The following is a 6,230-nucleotide window of genomic DNA, read 5'->3' as shown; positions in this document are numbered from 1 at the left end:
AGAGGATTATCATTTAGTACAGTGTGTCTAATTGTCCAGCTAAAATGTTAAAAGTTCTCATACAGTTAGAGACCAGAGCAGTAAATCATTCTTAAGCCACTTCAGAATAAAACTGAAATCTTCCTTCTCTCCTTTCTTATATCAAAATCTTCACTGAAGACTGGCACCAAAAATAAAAATAAAAGAGATGCTTCTTTGTCAGAAGATTGTATAACAGCCTGTTCTTCATAAACACATTTACTCTTTGAAGATCCAGATATTGAGGACTGTATTCTAATAATCCTATGGGCTAGATTCACAAAAATGTTAAGAACACATAAGAATGTGGTATATTCCAAATGTAGCATGTTGAACCATTGCTCAGTTGCTGTATTGGGTGTTGTTCAGTTTCCTTTTTAATGAAAAATCAGATGCATATTTTAGGTACCTAAGGATTTGGGGACAGGCCTCAGATTGCTTTACTGACAATGACAACTTTTTGGGCAGAATTCACGGGTCAGGTATCTCCTTTTGCATGAGTACAACTCTGTAGGTATTTGCAGTGCACACTTTATTAGCTTGTGGCATTGTAGGACATGATAGAAAACAGCTGGTTGAGTAGCTTAGTGATAGAGAATTGAGCCAGGATGAAGGTTCAGTTCCTCTTCAGTCCGAAGGGATCATTACCAGGCTGCCCGGTGGTGTCAGGGCCTTGCTTGTAGTCAGCAGCTATAAGGATAGTGCCACAGTTTACAGCATGGGCAGGGGAGGGGCTTAGTCCTCCTGCAGTAAACTTTTAGGAGTTTATTGAAATAAAGGCTGGCAGTTTCCATATAACTATGCTAGAGATGCCAAAGTAAATGGAGGATTAAAGGTTGTGAATCACTAATGGAGGTAACTAATCTGCAGGGGTGGGACTCAGAACATAGCGGTATGTTTGGTTTGGTTTGATCAGTCTTGGATAGCTTGTGAGGCTGTTCTGTAGCATCCAGTTGTTGCCCTGTGTTGAATAGTCAGGGTGCGTTGCTCAGGCAAGGCACTGGAGGCAACACATTTTGCCCGTTGCTTAGCACTGTTATTTGGTCACAATCCTCCATGTACGGGTGAGCACTGGAGGACAAGACGCCATCTACAGGTGCCCTTTATTCCTGGTCTCTGTCCATAGAGCCAACTGTGATTTTTCAGAGGACAAAATGGACCACGATCACTTCCACAGGCTTTGGTGCTCTTCCAGCTATTTTTTTTGTTCACAGTCCTTCTCTGCAGGGTAAGGTGGATGAGGGGGTGAAATATCTGTGACTTTCAGCCATGAGCTGATAGAAGATGTTCCTGGGAAAGGAGTAAGCCAGTAACCTTCAAATGAAGGAGGAGGCTCTAACAAATCTTGGAAAGGAGAGAGGATGGTTTGGAATATTTATTTGTAGAAGCTCAAGGGAAGGTAGGAATAGGAACTACCAGCAGCAATCTTCACAAATATAATGTATCAGGTGCTTATCACTCAGCACTTTGAGTGCTTAGGACCCTATATGATTCCCAGGGTCAGCAAAATAGAACTATGGCTCCATTTGGAGAACCAAAGGATACGTTGGGGAAACATATTTTGTAGACAGTTCCTAGAATTACACCTAATTAATTAGTGGGAAAGTCCTAGCTATGCTGTATGGAACATTCATTGCCATATCAATGAAAAACTACCAGCTCCAATGCATACTCTGCAAAACCCTGCTGTAATTAGAACTTAATGATTTTTCTCATTTGAATGATTCGTTTCTAACTTCCCTGATCTCCCAACTAATCCAACCATTTATTATAGGCCAGGTCTAAAGGAAGGCTGAATTGATGGGCTTGGTGAAGAAATCACACTTTTTGTTTTGTATTTAAGTTAAATGTCTCTATACTTTGGTGGGGTTGGAGGGCTATTACTGTTGTTTTTTACCTTCTCCATTTTCACAGCATAAAAGAAGAAATTACACTAAACTGTGGTGCAGTCCTGAGGGATGCTTGTCAGTGAGTAGGGTGTTAAAGCAATAGCAAGTGTTTGTTTGGGGAACATACAACATGCTGCATAGAGAAGTGCCCTGTATTGCTGGGAGCTAGTCCTTGCTGTGCCATCTCTCCATAGGTAAAATTGTCATCTATTCTGTTCCTCAGGTTCCAGTTCCTGAAAGTAGGATCTTTGTGTTTACCAACCTCACTTTATTGTGGCAGTGCCCAACAATTTGGTGAAAAATTAAGACACCCTCCTTGCTAAATACAGAACAGACAGATGGTCCCTGGCCTGAAGACCTTACAGTCTGTTTTCTGAACCTGGACTAGTATTTCCAAAACCCATATATGAAATTCTTCATCACACTGTTCAGCAAGCAGTGTCTCCTGCCAGCAGCTCTGCCAGTTCCCCCTGTCCAGGGGGCAGGCAGCTGCGGTGGGCTTGCTCAGCCTGCCCAAATCTGCCCAGCTGGCTGGAGCCCTGCCATGAACAGCAGCTGCCCCGGCTCTTCCACATGCCCTCAGCTGTGCCTCCCTGAGCTGCAGTGCTGCAGGCACCCGGTTATGTCTTGTCTGCCTCATGTCCCTCAACACAGAGCAGGGAGGAAGGCAGTGTCTGGCCTCAGGGCTTGGTTTCAGCAGTCTGGGCCTTGGGATGTCATTTAGCTGCAAGGGTATTGAGGCTTCCTCTTCTAACTGATCCATAATATCAAAACAACAAAGTGACTTCTCTCCCTTCCTCTATGCAATAAACACCATTTGAAATTATAGGGAATTAGACACCTTTTGGAGTTATAAACTGAAACAGTTGCATGCCAAAAATAATAGGAGAGGGCAGCACAGATTGCATTTTACCTCCTCTGCTCCAACCATTTTGTTCTTTCTGTGTCTGAGCAGAAGATAGTCCACATTTTAGAATGAAGTCTTGTTATCATACCAAGAGTAACTTGTATTTTCTTCCTTGTGGAAAAGAAAAATACTACCAGGGCTTCAGGTACACATCCCTGTTGTGTGTTGCATTTCTACCTCCACTGACAGATGCTTCAGATGCTACTAGATTCTGTAATTCCTCTGCTTTGCTTGTACTTCCTAGAAGTCTGCTGTAGAAACAGTTAACTATAATGTAAAGCACAAGCAGCCTGAGAAATAATGTTTTGCCAGTGGATAGAAGCCTGTTACTTGCTTAATTAGTTATATTAAACAACTTGAGCTTTGGCAGTATTAACAAATTCATTTAATTGTAGTAAATAATGAGGATTATAATAGAAATTCTGACCTTTGCCACAGAGATACAAAGTTGTTCCAAGTTTGCTTCATACTTGCTAAATCAGTGCTGATCAATGACTGGCATTGGCCAGACGTAATATATTTGCACTTCTTAAAAACTTTGGGAAAGGAAAGCCAGTTCAAACTTGTTTTGAGGATTTCAGGAGGAAAGTGAACATTATTGACTACAGGAAAAAAGTGTAAACTTGCTGCAAGTAGAACTAGGAAAATGCCAGTATGCTCATGCAAATGTACAGTGGCCAATGAAGATAATTTCTGATGCCAAACTGGTTACTTACATGTACACCATGCCTTCAGGAGACCTTAAGTTTAAGAGGAATGGGGAGTGTGTGGAACTGGAATCTGTTGTTGCCATTTTCTAAAACTTGGTTGGAAAGTCAAGACTGAAATGAAAATAAAGAATTTCCAAAAGGCTTGGAAGAAGACAAAATCTTCACCATGCAGTGGTACAAATGCCTGTGCATAGAGCACCAAGTATCACAACTTGGTGGTTTACAAAGATACAGCCTGGCAGCCAAGCTATTCTAGGTGTACAGTAATAGCTTCATACCTTGCTTCTTTCCTGTTAAAATGTCAGAGAGAGCCTCCTGGAGGAAAGACAGGTGGCCAGGTAAAGGATCTCCTGTTTAAAGATTAAATATCTTTAAATACGTATTAAATACATGTGCTCACATGTAGCTAATAATACATAGCTCAAAGGGGGAAATACTAGCTTTTAGGGGACCAGAATATATTTGTAAGTAGTTTGCACAAAAATATATACTGTTTAGATACATATTCTGATCAGATAACATATGAGAAAACTAGGCCCTTAATTTCTCTCTGTACCCACCTCTGTTTCTTACTGTCATTGTAAGAAACTCATGCCAGCCCACACTTGGCAAGTGTTCGTTTGCAATTGCCCAACTTCCCTGTAAAATGTTGCTATGATTTCTATCTAAATAAGAGCCAAGTTTGCCCATCTGTAGAAGAGGAAAAAGCAGAAAAGGTCTCTGAGACAGCTGTACTTGGGAAGCGTGCAATTAGCAGCTGAGTGGAATGGAGTGGGATGATGCAAGTTCCCCTTGCCTCAGCTTGCCATGCCAAAGGAGTATCTCCAGCCCAGGCAGTAATGCAGAAGAGAAGTGGAGGAAACTGTTTAGGGTTGGGAGTCACCTCTGATGTTTTTTCCTGGCCTTCAGACAAAGAACCCAAACCAGGAGCTAACCCCTGCACAGAGGAGTGGTGCTACCTCTGTGAATATTAGCTGTCCTGTATACATCGCCATATACGTAAGGCAAGTTGTGTGAATCTTCCCACTTCTGCTCTAATTTATTTGGAAAATCATCTTCCTGTAATAGAAGCTGACCATGAGGGGCACACCTAAATAGGCAGTCCTAAGTAGTCTTTGTTGTTTCCCTTCCACTAAAGCCACTGAAGTGGCTGCAGTAAGCATCAGCAGAGAAAGCTGCGTCCCTGAGAGATGTGATCAGTAGCAGCAGCTACAGTGCAGCTTAGAGTTAACAATTGCTTGGTTTAATTCAGAGCTCTTCAAGTATCTCACATTCCCCAGTTATTAATATAACTTAAAGCATTAAAAATACAACAACAAAAAACAACAAAAACAAACAAAAAACAACACCACCACTCCTCCCTCCAAAAAATCTTGATTTTGAATGCCTTTGGCAGAATCAGCATAATATGTGCTGGATGTAGGATATTTTTGGGAAGCAACAGAGACAGCTAGGCTCTCTGTAAGCCTTTCTACTAAACCATCCTTCTGAGAAAGATGTTACAAAATGTTTTATGGCAGTTATAGATGGGGCATGCTGGAGCTGCTTCTAGTTTAGCAAAGTGCCTAAGGCAGAAATTTGTTTGCCTGAAACTGAACATTAGAGAAAGAAACTATAAGCTATCCACCAGCTATATATGATGCATTAGAAATGAATATGCCAAACCTGACCTGCAATGTATATACTGCAGTGCTTACGCTATCATTTTAGATACACTTGGTCTTGTCTATGATAGGAATAAACTTTTTGATAAGAGCCTATGAAAAAAAGAAAGGCTTCATGTTTCACAGGAAATGCAGCTACAAGAAATATAGCTGGTTCTGCCTGGTGAGATTTAACAGCTTAAGATGCAATCAACTATCTTATGTTGTTTGAACTGGTATGTGTACACGTTAATGTTCAAAAGCAAGATTCTGGAAGCAATCTGGAACAGTGGCAGAAGTCAGTGGAAATCATTAAATGTTTCAAGTCTGAGCATAGGAACCCCAATTTTATCCTAGGACCCCACTGTGGTAGGTTCTAAATAAATGCAAAATCTAAAGGTAGTTTCTTTCAAAAAATCACTATATTTCTATATTTCACAATATATTTATTTATATTTTTCTAAGTATATTTTAATATATATTTTTTCACAATATCTCAATATTGCGAAATGGAGAACAAATCCAGTCTGTAATGCAGTATGACTGCTTTTATGATTTATTTAACATTTGCACTGTGATCACAAAGAGGTTAAGCCCCATTTCTCTATGCAGTTTGAAAACAGAATGTGTGAAAATTGTGTACCGAGGAATTTAACGGTCCAAAAGGCCTAGCAAGAAGGCAAACAAAATGGAGTAGACTGCATCAAGAAACAGTGCCACGAGTTGAGAAGGATTCCTGCCTGTGTGTTTTTAAGGAAGGCTTGGACTGGATTTTGTACCCTTGGTTGGTGTGAGCAGTTTGTACAGACCTGCTGGTAAAAGCTGAGGTGACACTGTAGCTTCCTCTTGTTCACAAATTGTTGTGACCCTTATGTGGCACCTAAGGAAGGTGGTTGATGTCAGCATGGGCAGAACCATGCATAAAACTTGGATCAGTTCTTGGCAATAGAAGCCGCAAGCAAATTATTAGAAAATTACTTACAGGGTTTGCAGATCTTGCTTTCCTTTTTACTGCTATTCCTATAAAATCATGTGGTTCCCTCAGACAAGATACAAACAGTAT

The sequence above is a fragment of the Aythya fuligula genome, chromosome 12 (assembly GCF_009819795.1).
Source record: "Aythya fuligula isolate bAytFul2 chromosome 12, bAytFul2.pri, whole genome shotgun sequence".
Lineage (NCBI taxonomy): Eukaryota > Metazoa > Chordata > Aves > Anseriformes > Anatidae > Aythya > Aythya fuligula.
Note: the sequence above shows the minus strand (reverse complement) of the source record.